Source organism: Aulonocara stuartgranti, assembly GCF_965226115.1.
Source record: "Aulonocara stuartgranti genome assembly, chromosome: 16".
In the NCBI taxonomy this organism is placed as follows: Eukaryota; Metazoa; Chordata; class Actinopteri; order Cichliformes; family Cichlidae; genus Aulonocara; species Aulonocara stuartgranti.
Genome location: NC_138952.1, coordinates 10,522,361 through 10,538,441, shown reverse-complemented (window position 1 = coordinate 10,538,441; position 16,081 = coordinate 10,522,361). Strand labels below are relative to the sequence as shown.

The 16,081-nt window shown below is 40.4% G+C and overlaps 1 long non-coding RNA gene across 1 annotated transcript in view; it reads right to left on the bottom strand.

Annotated features, from left to right (window-relative positions):
• Nucleotides 1-14,742, bottom strand: part of LOC309690914 — a 28,441-nt gene extending 13,699 nt beyond the window's left edge. The window contains exon 1 of the long non-coding RNA XR_014271831.1: nucleotides 13,260-14,742. This is a non-coding gene — a long non-coding RNA (uncharacterized lncRNA). The remainder of the gene's footprint in view (nucleotides 1-13,259) is intronic.
• Nucleotides 14,743-16,081: the final 1,339 nt, after the last annotated feature.

The window sequence follows — 16,081 nt, the reverse complement described above, 5'->3', positions numbered from 1 at the left end:
CATGAACTATATATGCCACAGCCCCCTACGTAAGACAGTTTATTTTCATAGTGCTTGCTCTTAAGGTTGCATATAGGGACAGCTTCACACCGTTCTATATCTTTCTCATAACTTGGCTGGTAGGTTCTCAAGTGTGACGAAGAGACACAAATGAAGGCAGCGGCAAGTCAAGCCAGCATAATGAAAATTATCCATATGTAAAAAATGGGAAGTACAGAAGACAAAGGGGAAAAGAGAGAAACAGAAGATAAACAGTTATGGTTACAACAGTGACATTAATATGTTTTTGTCACTCTTTTTTTCTCTCTCTTTAAAATTGTATTTTTACACAAAAAGATTAACATATTGCAATGCCGACATCAGCATAAAACATCAACGTTTTAAGGGGTTGTGCTCTCCGAGTGCTCGTGTTTTTGTCCAGACATGACCTTTTCCATACTTTTCCATATCGTGGAAGAAACTTAATGAAATGAGCTCCCCTCAGTTCTTTTAGCTAGGCTGCAGCACAAAATCCAATATCTTCAAAAACAAATTAATATTTTATGTACAGTTTGTTAAGGTCTCTCAAAACCTGAGGTGTCTACACAGTCGGAAAAGATACCTGACTGGATTATGAAGTACAGTAAAGTATTCTGAAATACTTGTGTAAAATAGATTTTCCAGTAAGGTTTAAGGCCTTTATAAGTTGGTAACAGTGATGCAACAAAGGCTGTTTGTTTCTTCAACAACTTCATATCTTCGCATCATATCTGACTCGAGACAATCTATTGATGCATTTTATAACATCCCTCTTTGCTAGTGTTAAAAAACCTCCCACTTCTACACAACAATGAGGATGGGTTTTTTGTATTTATAGCTAAAAGAATTGACAACAGAGCCATAAAGATGCCCTTTCACTTCCCCATATCTAAGAGTTGAACATTAAAAGCTTTTTAAAGTAATTACCTTGTGGACCTGCCTTTTGTAAATTAACTATGCATATATGCTACCTGAATAAAATTTAATCTTATCCCTGCAGTGGGGTTCAGGTTTCCATAGCAGGTTGGTTTACTGTAATCTGGTCCTATTTGAAAACAACATAATGAACTGTCACCCCTCCTACGTTTGTGATAAAGTGTGTTTTGGTGCAGCGGAGAAGAAGAAGTGAGGACACATCTTGCAGGAGCTTTCTTCTCTTCAGGAACTCTCTGCAGGAGGGGGAGATACAGGAGAGGTGGAGGAAGATCTCAGCCTGGGCGTTTACCGTCTTATGTAGTCTGGAAGATGTGTGGATGGTGGGGTGGGTGCAGTTTTCTCTGTGGTGGGGTTGGGTGGACTGTCCAGGGCTCTGTGGAGCCGGGGGGCGCTACTGCACTGGGCCCCGGTCTGATGGGCCTGGGCCCCCCTTCCCTGGCGGGTCGCGGAGGGTGGGAGTGCCTACTGGGGTCAGCGGGGGAGCTGGCCCCAGGGAGGGGTTACCTGCCCCTCCCTTCCTTCCCTCCCCATCTCCAGCTGCCTCCCTCTTCCCGCTCCTCCACAACCACCCACACATGCAGGGCCTTGGAGTGGGGGTATGTCACCAGGGTGCAGAGGAGGCTACCCCCCCCCCCCCTGTCCCCTTCTGGCTGCCTCTGCCTCAATTTTATCCCACAACTTAGACATTCACATTATTCACACTCTCATTACACATACATATAGGATCTTGGGGGTGGGCACAATCACGGAGTCCAAATCACCATCAGGGTGTATACCTCACCCCTGACGTCGTTGCCCACCTCTCAATTTTAAATACACTTAGTCATTGAGGGCTAGCAGGAGGGACTATGCGCTTACCTGCTGCTCCTTGGCAGGTAGCTCCATGCCCTCCTGGGTTTTAATTGCACCTTAGAACACATATGCATCAACACTACAATGAGCGGGTGGAGGGAGGTTTGGAGTCTTCTCCCACCCCCATTCTCTGCGGCCTGCTGGAGCGGGGGGGCTAGTAGGAGGAGTTGGCCGTCCGACTGCGGTCTGGGGTGTGGGGCTTCCCTGCTGCTGCGGAGTCGGGGTGGTCTGCCTCTCCCCACCGCAGGGAAAAGGGTAACACCACCTGGGTCTGGGTGCAATTCCCCCCTCCAGGGGCAAGGGTACCTAGACCCGGTTTGTAGAGTACGCTTGGGGAGTGTGATTGTGTGTACAGCGTCTCTTTATGTCTGTCTCCACGTTGGTTGAGTGTGGAGTGAGTGCATATGAGAGCATGAGGGTGGGAATGGATGTTTGTGTCTGTGTGTGCCTGTATGTCTGTGTCTATATGTCAGGTTGGGTATCAGACGCCACCTCTCTGGGGACACCTCAGGCCCTCCAAGGTTTGGAGGCCTATCTCCACCCACCACCACTTCCCCTGCCGGTGGCGGACTCCCTCAGGTGTCGGTGTGTTGGTGGTTCTTTGTGTCTGGGGGTGGGCGTCCGGGTACACACCGGCTCACTCCTTGGCGGCCGCTTGTCGGGGCCTGGGGCTCGCTCGGGCCCCTTTGGAGGTGGGGTGCCCCCGGCCTCTCGGCCTGGGGCTCGGTCACTCAGGCACAGCTGGGGGCCGGCGGAGCTCACGGGCGTGTCACTGCAACTCCCCCTGACTTCTGCTCCGTGGCTGCTGGGCAAGCCCTCATCTGGGACTCTCCTCAGCTCTTACTGGAACAGTGGCGCGGCTGCCCCTCTGTTGGTCTTCCATGGTCTCTTGTGTTCTGGGGGCCTCTGGATGTCTGGAGTTTTGATCTCCTCCATACCCGCTTCACACCCTGGAGGACGGGGCTGTGGCCCCCCCACACTCCCTAGCAGATCATTACATGGAGAAACCTTTGGAATGCGAGCATGCTGATCCACACAGGTATGCACACATGGGTATTCACAGACGCGGACTAAAGCTTTCTTGGCTGCTGCCTCAAAGCACACTGTGCGCTGTCTATCTTGCGTGCTGCACAATATCGTTTATTATTTAGTAAATATTGATATCTATGACTAGCTAGTTTATTGTGATGGTGCTTTGTTTTCTCTATTATTATGTTGCTCTTTGTTGTTTGCTGTCTCTGTTTGTTTTTTTTGTTTGTTTGTTTTTTTTTCTCCATACAGGTGACCCAGGAGTTCTTTTTTTTTTTTCTCTCTCTTCCCCCCCCTTCTCACCGTCTCTTCTCCCCTTTGGTTTTCTTTCTTTCTCTCCCCCTCTTTCTCTCATTCATTCCCCCTGTCCTATTTATTAAAAAAAAAAAAAAAAAAAAAAAAAATGACAAAGGATGAACTGAAGCTCTGCCATCACGTAATGTCGCATACTGCTGTTTCTGATGTCATTTAAAAAAAAAAACAAACAAACAAAAAAAAACCTCCCACTTCTACACAACAATGAGGATGGGTTTTTTGTATTTATAGCTAAAAGAATTGACAACAGAGCCATAAAGATGCCCTTTCACTTCCCCATATCTAAGAGTTGAACATTAAAAGCTTTTTAAAGTAATTACCTTGTGGACCTGCCTTTTGTAAATTAACTATGCATATATGCTACCTGAATAAAATTTAATCTTATCCCTGCAGTGGGGTTCAGGTTTCCATAGCAGGTTGGTTTACTGTAATCTGGTCCTATTTGAAAACAACATAATGAACTGTCACCCCTCCTACGTTTGTGATAAAGTGTGTTTTGGTGCAGCGGAGAAGAAGAAGTGAGGACACCAATGGACACTACATTATTACTTTATTTCAGCTTGCACATGTTTTGTCATATACTAGCATTAATCTTCAATTTTAGAAATAGCACTGTGGCTATAATACGGCCCATTTCATGGCGTGGTGTGTGCTTCTTTGGAGGGGCGGTAAACCATCAACACTGAGTTGTGGTTTGTGCAACGTGCAACACTGCAGTCATCCTCACTGTGATATGTTTCCTTTCTATGTAGCAGCCACGCATGGCGTCAATGTCTTCATTAACCGAGCAAAGGAATCCTACTTCCCTTTGAGGCAAGTCTTGTTCACAGTGTGAAGAGTGGGGGTGGGGGACCTCTGGTGTTTCACAGCCCATGGCTTCACAGACCGTGCTCCTTGATTGATGTTTTTATAAGTAAGACCTTGCACTGCTTTCCCCCTGGGCTGTGCCTATGCTTCCTGGCATCAATCACATATCATTTCCATTCTTGCGCCTTTGCCTGACAGAAATACTGTAAAGGTGATCTATGCGTGTGTGTGTTAAGTAATTATTAAGTGTCCAGCTACATTAATAAATCATTCACATGATACCACCACCTTATTTCCAACCTCAATTCTATGCCTCATTCCCACTCGCTTCTTTACATTTTCTTCACTGCCCTCTGAAACAATATGAAAGCTGCAAAAGAGCTAGCCATTTCTCTTTTTCTGGAGTACAGTTGGCTTCTAGGGGACTTCTAATTGCAGTGCAACTGCCTGAGTGAGGGAAAATGTGTCTATTGGACATGTTAGGAGGCCTTGGACTGCTTTGTCGTTAATGAGATGGCTACCATCAATCAAGAGCTGTGGGAGATGACTGTAAATAAGGCTTTAATCACGGGAGGTGCATGTTGACAGGCGGATTCCTGGCCCACTTTACTTCCTCACATTTGACTTGTGTAAACACATGTCAAAGTGACAGAGGTTAAGGTTTGGGGTGAATTTGGCTATAATAATGTTCTCATAATAATGACTGCAGGGAGAATAATTTAGCAAATTCTGTTGCTTGCTTTTTTTGGAGCGCCGAAGCTGGAACTTATGGGAAACTTTAACATCAGCTCAATCAAGTTTTTGTTATTCTATGTGTGATATCGGCTGTCAAATTTGCATCAAAATGTAGATAAATGCACTGTTCACATGTAAGCTAATCTATGTAAGCAGCTCTGTAAACATGTGTAATATAACAAGGTTCAAGGTTACATTATTTTACACCCGTAGGTAAATTTGCTTTGCAGAAAATGATAGCATATAACACCCCAAATTAAACTGTCCTATTGGTCCACCTCATGTACTTTAAATTATAGAAAGAAACATTCTGGGTTTTGTTTGGTTTGGGTTTTTTAAGCTAACAAGTCTTGAATTTCTGATGTTAAATTATTTTATTTATTTATTTATTTAATTTGTACAATCACCCCGGCTGATTCTTTGACACACTTTGCTGTTTGCAAGATCAAAACACAGCTGTAGCCGAGAGAAAAAATGTTTCGCTCTGTCAGGGTTGTTGGGACTAGAAAAAGTCTCAGGCTACTTGAACTTTAGTGGAGGGTTTCGTAAGTGGCTACCGTCATTACTGTTCAATGCAATTAGAGGCTCCCTGTGCAAAGCCAAGCTATCATTAAAGAGAAAAGAGCAGAAACAGAAAGGAGTGGAATTTTTTTAACAATCCATTAACGTTTGCCTAAACACCAATCATTAGAGTTATTTCAGGACGTCTAGTCAAATACAATGTATGTGGTTAAGCTATAGCTTTCATTCAATTCTCTTATATAAATGTGGCTACTTATAAATGTTATTACTTCACTAAATAGTGCTATTCCCAACAAAGAAACTGGGGGTTAGCACCATGTCTACTGCAGAATTGGACATTTTAATCACATCTCTCATTTGTTCACCTCACATATCTGATATATATACTCCACTATTGAAAATGATGATTAAAACAGTGAGTGTTATTAGATGAGAGGGGATTGCTTTAAACAATAGAGAGGAAATCTTATTACTCCAGATGGCCAGTCCATCCCTGCTGTCGGGTCTTCAATGACACCAATTGTTTTGTAACAATTGAGCATTCAAAGTTTGGGGATATTTTAGATTTGGAGTTTTCAAAGTTATGTTGAAAACAGGTGGAAAAATGTGTAACTAACAGACCTGTGCAACTTTGACAACAGCTATTTGTTCTCGACTGAAGACTGGGTCAGTGCATCTCCAAAAATGGCAGGGCTTGTGGGATGCTTCCAGTCAGCACTGGTGAGTCCTCCTTATAGTCATCCAGGGAGACATGTTGTAAGGTTTTATGCACTACTGAACTTAAAGGAACTGCTGCAAACATCTTCATGCCAGATCAATCAGGGCACCTTAAGAGGTGTTGTAGAGCCCGTGCCTCAGTAATTTGTTGTTTTGCCATCAAATATTAAGCAGTTGAGGTCATTATGTTTTGGCTCATCAGTGTATGATTTATAGCTGGAAACAGCCAATGTCCAACTCTATTTTTAAAGGCTTGTTCCCACTTGAGAATGTTTTGGGTGTTTTTTTTTTCATATTTTAAAATTCTGCTACATGAAAGTTGCAAGTTTGTGTCCAGATATATTTATAAAAAGACAGATTGTGACCCGAACTGACACTTTGTCTGCACCTCACACCAGGGGGGACCTTCGTTTTTGCTCTAACCACATGCTTGTTAGCTATCTCTCTTACTGTACAATAATGGCCTTTGAGACTTAGTTCAGATAGGTCACCTACAGCAATTTCTGTGTTGCAAAGCCCAAAAAGCCTGCTGTAAAACAGTCGCCCATATGCTTACAGCACTCAGCGGTCCACTCACTTTTGTTATTTAGCCGCTTGAGAGCTTCACTGAAGTTTACACATTGCTGCTAATTTACTACAAAATTTAGAGACAAAACAAACTAATCTTGTTGAGGTAAGTACAGTCAAGTGCTGGAATGGGCTGTTAGGCAGGTGACTGGACAAGAAGGCAAGGCAAGGCAATTTTATTTGTTTAGCACACTTTCAGCACAAGGCAATTCAAGGTGCTTTACATGATTAAAATAAAACACAAAAAATAAAACATAAAACACTATAAAAGTAAAATACAAGAAAACATTTACAAGAAAGCATTTACAATAAAACAGTAATCAAGACAATAATTTATATGAAAAAAATAAAACAAACAGGTAGAGAGCCATAATAGGATCAGTTACTCATAAGCAAGTCTAAATAAGTAAGTTTTAATTTTAGACTTAAGAGTTCAGTGTCTCTGCAGCTTTGCATTCTCCCAATAGTGTGTTCCAGATGTGAGGAGCATAGAAACTAAAAGCTGCTTCTCCATGTTTAGTTCTGGTTCTAGGGACGGTCAATAAACGAGAGCTGGAGGACCTGACTGATCTAGATGGTTTGTACCATGATAGCAGATCCCTAATGTACTCTGGTGCTAACCCATTCAAATTATAAACAACAATACAACTTATAATCAGAGACGGAGCCGATAATAAAACATTAGTGATTAAAGATACAAAAAGCACTTTAAAGTCTATTCTCTGAGCTACAGGGAGCCAGTGTAATGACTTTAGAACTGGAGTAATGTGCTCTATTTTCTTGGTTCTAGTGAGAACACGAGCAGCAGCGTTCTGAATCAGCTGCACTTGTCTAATAGATTTTTTGGGTAAACCCGTGAAGATACTGTTACAGTAATCAAGGCGGCTAGAGATACATGCATGGATGAGTTTTTCTAGGTCTCCTTGTGTCATCAGTCCTTTAATCCTAGAAATGTTCCTCAGGTGATAGAAGGCTGACTTTGTCATAACGTTTAACGGGCCCTGGAGGTTCAGGTCTGAGTCCATTATTACACCTAAATTTCTGGCCTGATCGATAGTTTCTAGTTGGACCAGTTTGAGCTGATTACTGATATTTAATAGATCTTTTTTGGGTCCAAAGATAAGTACTTCAGTTTTGTTATTGTTCAGCTGAAGGAAATTATGAGACATCCAATTATTAATTTGGATAGGTTCAATATCACCTGGTGACACTGAGATATAAAGTTGAGTATCGTCATAATTGTGGTAGTTAATATTATTGATGGTTATAATCTGGCTTAACAGGAGCATGTAAATGCTAAATAAGAGGGGCCCTAGGATGGAACCCTGGGGGACCCCGCATGTGATTTCTAGATTTTGTGATGAAAATTGGCTAATTGACACATAGAAGTTCCTGTTCTTAAGGTAGGACTTGAACCAGTCGAGTGCTGTACCAGAGAGTCCGGCCCAGCTCTCTAGACGTTCCAGTAATATATCATGATCAACGGTGTCAAACGCCGCACTAAGGTCCAGGAGTACCAATACTGTGGATTTCCCACGGTCATACGGATATCATTAAACACTTTGACAAGGGCTGTCTCGGTGCTGTGGTGCCTACGAAAACCAGACTGATAAATATCAAAGCGGTTGTTCATTATGAGAAAGCTGTTTAACTGCTGGAAAACAGCTTTTTCAATAATTTTACCGATAAATGGAAGATTAGAGATTGGTCTGTAGTTTTGCACTAATGTGCTGTCTACGTTCTTTTTCTTTAATATTGGTTTGATAACTGCTGTTTTTAAGGCTTTGGGAAAGACACCTGATAGGAGGGATGCGTTAACTATTTGGATCAGATCCTCCCTGAGGACCTTTTTAAGAAAACCTGTCTGTAATATGACAGAGCTTAGATTCTCAATAATTTTATCGAGGCTTGATTGATTTATTGTTTGAAAGTGAGTCATTTTCTTTGCATAAGTGCTAATTGGGCTTAACGTCGGTATTGGGGGTTGAAACTAATGTGCCAATCGATCTTCTGATTTTCAAGATCTTTTCAATAAAGAAGCTGGCAAATTCATTGCAGGCCCTGGTGGAGCTTAGTTCAGGGGCTATTGCCACTGGAGGAGTAGTTAATCTCTCCACTGTAGCAAATAATGTCCTAGCATTATTGTTGTTTCTATGAATAATCTCAGAGAAAAATGACTCCCTTGCATCCTTCAGGGCTAGTTGATACTTATTCAGCCTCTCTTTATATATCTCGCAGTGAACCTGGAGTCGAGTTTTCCGCCATTTTCTCTCAGCACGCCAGCACTCTCTTTTTTCATTACATACCAGTGGATCACTTCTCCACAGAGACTTCTTTTTACTAGAGACAGTTTTAACCTTGAATGGTGCAATCTTATCCATCATGTCTAAGATTTTGGATAGAAAATCATCTGTCAGTTTGTTTACTGAATGTGTGTTGGTGGATGTTGGTGATTTAAACAAGGTGGAAGTGTACATCAGTTTAAAATATTCAGCTGAGTTTTCTTTAAGGAAGCATTTTTTAACAGTGATCTTACTCTGATTAGGTATATTGGCTAAGATGTTGCTATCAAATAAAATGCAGAAATGATCAGATAATGCAATATCAGTAACGGCAATGTTAGAGATATTTAGATCTTTGCTAATAAGTAGGTCCGGAGTGTGTCTTCGATTATGCGTTGGCTCACTAATGTGCTGGATTAGATCAAAGTTATGGAGGACATCATTTAATGCTTTTGTTCCGCTATTATGTTAAAATCTCCCACAATTGCTATCTGGTCATAGTCTAGACATATTGCAGAGCAAAGGTCATTGAAATCATTAAAAACGTTTGTATTAGATTTTGGTGGTCTATATATGTTTAGAAATAAAACTTTGTTTGGTTCATTTATTTCAGTAGCTAAATATTCAAAGGTGCTGAACTCACCTATTGCCTTCTGGTCTCACTAATGAAGTGATAATCAGTTGGGCAAGTCTCTATTAATACAGCTTGTTCTGAATTTCCATCTAACCAAGTTTCTGAAAGAAAGAGAACATGTATATCATGTGAAATGATGTAATCATTGATTAGGAGAGACTTCCCTGATAGAGATCTAATATTTAGTGCAGCTGCTTTAATATTTCTTTCAGTGATTGAGAGATTATTTTTGCACCGTATTATATTCAGATTCTGTACTGTTCGATTATAAGTACTTTTAGTGTGTAAGGATCTGTTGCTTATAATAACTGGTATTTTGCTTTCAGTATATGAAAGCAAAATACCATGAAGAACACTATGAATACTTTTGTAACATACACTTAAATCTCTACTGCAGAGGATTCACATTTGCAGTTGTCTAAAGAATCAGTCAGGAAACAAACTGATCCTGATGAAAATGATAATGACTTAGTTTTTTTGTTGTTGTTTTTTTTGTTTTTTTACACAAATCAACTCTTTTGTAGCTAAAGTTAACACATTTGTTATACTGTTTAATCACAGATTAAGTACCCATATGGAAAAGAAATAGAAAAAATGTATAAAAGACTTGCATCAGATGTGGCCTACTTCATGTAGTGAAGCATACCGGTATAAGGCTTATATGATTTACTCATGAAAGTGGCCACTTTCATATATTGTTTTAGTAAGTATCCAAAACATACAAGTTTCATTTATATAATTTTTCAAGGGATCTTATATCTGTTTTCACCTTTGTATGCTTTTCATACAAGTTTCATATAAGACAGATACAAACTTTATAAGATTTATATATATATTTTCCATATGGGTATCAGACTGAGAAACTGACAGTAGCATTAGTTTGACTTTTCAGACAGTGTGATATTTTCCATTTTTAAAATTCAGTACTTGCTGAAAAAACAAAACAAAAAAAAAAAAAAAACTGTTCATCCATCTGGTTCGTCTGTTAAAATGAAGCGTGCATGACTCCCATGGGGGACAGAAGGCACAGAAGATGTCTGTTTACTTCTGTATTTATGACAATATGCACAGAAACACTGTACATTTCAGTTTCTCAGCGATCAGCTGGCATCTTTTAAAAGAAGCAGTTAAACAGATCTGCACAGAAGCACCCCTGTAGATCACAAAATAAATTTAGAATGATAGTTTTGTTGTTTAAGTCTTCAACTTTTCTTAGGTTTCAACTTACAAAGAAAGAGAGAGAAAAAAAAAAGAAAAGCATGTTAGTATGAAAGCCACTACAGAGACCTGTCTCACCAGTGAGGAAGTGCCATCACTCATGATCTGATGCAGAAAACCATTTCGGGTCTATTATTTCTCTTCCTTACTACTAAGACTACAGTCTCCACCTTCACTCACCTGAGAAGGCCTGAGCGCCAAACCAAGGATATAAATCTACTTCTGAGCCATGGCAGACAAGGTGAGCGATGTGATACTAATAACACAAAGGGGCTGAGAGAAGAGGTAATGTTGGAAAGGTTGTTGGGCTTTAGTTGGGCTTCATCTGTCTTGTCTCCTCTTTTTGGAAGACATCAACCCAGCACAAAATTGCACTGTTCAGCACAGTTCTGGAAACTTCCACTGTTAATGGTGGGATGGATGGCGCATTTTGCGGCATAAGGAATGAAATCGTTGAATCGTTAGGTCGGTCTTAAGCAAATATTACATTTTGCTGTGATTTATTTTGCAGTTTTGTTATTTCTGTGTATTTAAATCAGACAAATACAGCGGCTTCCCTTCTCAGGGTCCAAGCTTTGTGAACAATTTTAAAATATTTTCATGCTGTGATTTGACTTTGATTTACCATCAATCCACTTTTACCAAATAAACAGACACATGCATAAATTATATATATTTATGTGTTTATTTATTTAAAAATGTTATTTAGTTCAGCACACACATTACTTATATATGTTATTTTTTCTAAATGTCAGAAAATAATACACTATAACATACTAGTTGTTATTATAGGTAAGTTTTTATGATTTTTTATTTTATTTTAATATTTTGGGAGGGTTTTTTTTGGTCATTTAAAGTTTTTTTTGTTGTTGCATATGATTTCTCTTTTTTCTTCTTGTTATGCCTGTGAAGCACTTTGAACCGCACTAACCTCTGTGAAAGGTCTTTGTGAAAGGTACAAACAAAGCTTGATTGACTGATTGACTTCAGAGCAAATTGCACAAATAATATGGCAGGCAAGGTGAGCGACAAGGTGAACTGTTTCATGCGCACCTGATAATGATGCCTAAGCGTAAGGTGACAGCGGGATGCTTTTCTTCTAAAAGTTCACTGTCCTGTGACAGGACCCTGTCTCCAATTACAAAACAAAATGCGCTCTTCCATTTCAGTTGTTTTGGGAACTGCCTGTCCCCTCCCATGGCCCTGCTATTCCTGACAGCTGACAGATGTTTCATGGTTTCTTGTGTTAACTCACACTATATCACTTCTTTTAAAGTTCTACCAATGCACTTAAATGGATGGCACTCTGGGGACCAACTCCCACATAGTGTGGGTAAGGAAATAAACCCTGAGCTGCTGGTGATTGCGCCACCAGCAATGTGTCTAATGTCGACGCTTATCAATGGGATTTAACTGAAAATATCACGATACAGGTGAAGAAGAATTTTCCATTTCCCTTATTACTAATTTAAAAAAAAAATCTAAACCACAATTGGTTCTTTTCACAGCTCACTGAACTCTGCTGCCTTATCCTCCAGCTGGCCTCTGGTAGAGAAAGAGGCACATTGCACTACAAGGCATCGCCTCAATATTAGTGTCAGTTTAATAGAAATAGGGGGCGGAGGTATTTCAGATGACGAAGAAAATTCGGGAATTTTAAAAACACAGTTATTCCTCAAGGATGAGACAGCCGAGGCTAGTGAAGTTGTTGCTATGCAGGCAGCCCAACACTTATTAATGCCGCAGACCACTTTGGAATTTCTTCTTTAGCTCACACAAACTTTTAATTACATCTCTAATCAACACACAAGTATAATGTCTTCTGATCGCATGCTTTAAGTCTCAGAAATAGCTCCTATTTTCACTTGAGTGCTTTCTGCGTGTACTTATTTTTGTTATTCCAAACAGTTTCTTACTCTTCTGACGATTCAGTTGTTGGTGTTGATTCTCAATCTGTAGCTTTTCTTTCACCACCTGAGCTTCACTGCTGAATTTCTTGACTACTAATGAGGTATTCTCTTAATTACAATTCCTACAATCCAGAGCAACAAAATAGTGATGGATCAAAAACCGGTGGGATAAATGAACACCACATGGTTTGAAACAGATGGCTTTTTCAGGAACGTACTAATAGAAATGAAATCTCAAGGCCCACATGTACCACATTAATATTCTAATCGGGGGGGCATGGCCCACGCTTTACTATTGAAAATTCCTTTAACAAACAATTACAAGAAAAATTAATCATTTGGTTTAATGTTTTAGTTTTCATTTTGCACATGGGACTGAGACATTTCGGAATCTCTCCTCAGCTCAGCCTTATGCAGGAGATCCTTTTTCTGCTGTTGGATTTTATAGACAAATGGAAGTCAGAAAATAGGAAACCTCTCCCTGGGTTCCATTTCATGCATTTAGCTGGTTACTAGACGAGGCCAGGTGGGTTTTTTTAGCCACACAACAGCCTGTGTTTCAAGGTCATAGTTCAGTCTAAGCTCAGCATGACCCCCACTCATGTAAGTGCACTAGGTTTGCTTTATGAAGCGTGTTACTCAATGTGATGGCCACCCTTTGCGATAATGTTGTATACCATTTCTATATAGTAGCCCCTGCTGATGAAGTCTGGTTACCTCTAATTGGCTCCTGCTTGCTGCCCCTGCCTCTATGACCCTTTCATCTTCATTAACATGAAGATGATATTCTCTCTTTATAGACAGACAGTATTCCTCCATCACTCTACATCCTCCTCTGCTCACCCCATGCACTTCTGTCTGCAGAAAGAAAAAAAAAACGGAGAAGCATTGATTTTCTAAAGCTGCCATTTGATGCAGAATGATTTAGCAGCCCCCACACCCCTCCCTTGGTACGAACTCTACGGTTGAGCCTGTCCAGAGCAGGGCAGGGCTGAATAACTCAGACTTGCTGATGGATTTGGATGAGACCTTGTCCGCCCTCCTGTCTCCATAGCAGCATAATGATGGCAGCAGCGCCAGTTATAGTGCACACGATGCAGACAGAGATCCATATAGATAAGAGGAACAAATCACAGCTAGTGTCTTTCAGTGTAAATTAATGTTCATCCCCTTGAATTACACAGCCAACCTGTGCCTTATCCGCAATTATCAACACTCCATGACCACACAAAATCTAGTTCAACTAAAGCAAGAGAATACAAGAGGCCTATCATCAAGTCAAGAGTGTAATCTGATACCATGGTACTAACGCATGAGGATTTACCACCCCTGCAGTCACAAAGTGGAGTTCAACTGTTTTGACAGAGCAGCAGAGATACGTTAAACAACTGCAGACTTATCTAATATATCTGGGTAGGTTTGTTGTTGCACACATAATGTAATAACAGTAAGCTTCAAAAAAGTTATAGCATGGCTCTAGACCAGCGGTCCCCAACCCCCGGGTCACAGCCCCGTACCGATCCATGAATCGTTTGGTACCAGGCAGCGAGAGTTGAGGCTCAGGTGTGAAATTCATGGTTTTCAGGGTTTTTAGCGTTATTTTTTTAAATCATTTTTATCATTAACTCCATTTCCCTGGGTCTTCTTTTGTTGTATTTATCCACGACACTTTTAAAAGGCAGGTCCGTGAAAAAGGAGTTTTTCCTTCCCACTGTTGCCAAGAGCTTGCTAATCACGGTTGCTGGGTTTTCTCTCTTTACTTTACAACATGAAGTGTGTTGAGGTGACTGTTCTTGTGATTTGGAGCTGTATAAATCCAGTCAAACTGAATTGAATTATTTCATGTGCAGCTAACCTCATTCTACAACTATGTGTAATATGTCATTCATTGGACAGTGATGGACTAAAGAATCCATTTAGCTGTTATCGTGTTTTAAAGAAGCTGTCTATAGGTGATTATTTTGAAAAGTGATTGATGGAGAGCTGACAAGAGGTCCCAGCTCATACACAACTAATAATAGTGCAGGTGCATGCAGGAAATTGTCGAAAAGAAAAACTGCTTTCAGCTAAAATGGATAGCACAATACCCCAGTTGTGGTATAAAAGATGTTTTGGTGCACTGTTGGCAACTTGGCATGTCCATTGTAGGCAACTCGAAATATTTTACTCGTGTGTGTATGACACTGAGGAGTACAGAGCAGACATGCACACACTCAAACAGAGGCCAGATGAAAGCAGCAAAACAGTCGAAGGGAATCTCACTCTGAGCTAAAATGATAAATTTGGAAGCGCACAATATCATACACACATTGGTTTTTGGCTTTGTTAGAGAACGCTCTGGACTACATTCTGCAACTTCACTATTGTCTCTTTATAAGTAAAGGGACGGCCAGCACAAACATACGCAGCTGACTGGCAAAAACAATGAACAGTGTAGCGCACACAGGGAGACACTGTTACTCCACTGAATCCTGAAATGGCAGATAAAATGTTGGTGTTATAATAACATGCATAACATTCACATTATTACTATTCCAGCCTTTGAAGTTTTACAACTAGAAGAAGAAAAACCTTCAGGGTCAGATTAATGACCTGAAACAGCCTCCTGAATAGTTTCAGTGACTGAAAACACACAATGATTGTTATGCTCTATTTTTAATTATTTTGTTAATTAACAACATTTTATTTTAATGTTTCGATACAATATGACCTATTTCGTCAGCCCCGGCTTGTGGCAGAGATTAAGGTATTCTCAGAGAGTTGAGACTTAAGTGCACAACCATGGCGTGAAAATCGGCAGCACCAATACTACCAGTGAAACTCTTTGGCTGGTGGGCTGTTTTGGAGAAAGAGAAATGCGAAAACAAACAATATTTATGCAGTAAAGTGTCACGCAGTATTTCAAAAGCAGAAAGGTCTGAAATATATCAATATCGCCTCTGGATGTCAAAGCTGTTTGGGCTTTATCCTTTTTGCTGCTCAACGCAGAGTTTAACATCAGCCAAAGGTGGATGTAGGGTGATTTTCCAGTTTAAACACAAGGGAAGGCGAAGGAAGCCTTAGAAATAGGCTCTATTCTTTAGCAGTTTAACATTCTGGGCATGCAGCAGCACAGAGATGAGAGAGAGGCTCAAAAGGTTTAGTTTGGGTTGCAGAATGAAAAAGCATCAATGTGTGTATGTGTGTGTATATGTATATATATAGTAATAAAAATGTTGAGGTTGCTCTCTAATTATTAGAGAAAGGATGGTTCAGTAGGTTTAATAATATTTTCCAAATCAGTTTAGCATGGCTATAAATGAAGCTGACTGCAAGACCGACAATAAGTCATGCAAACCTCATTAGGCTTTTCTTTTTGTGAGTGTGCGTGTGTAGTAGTTATACCATTTAACTATAATGCAGATTATGAGATAATAGCTTATTAAAATTCAAAGTTCACTGTGGTTGTGGAAATTAATTTCAGGTATGGAGCATAGCTTTTTGTAACATTTACGTTTGCCAGACTTCCTTAATTGCACGACAAACAGAATTAGCCCAGT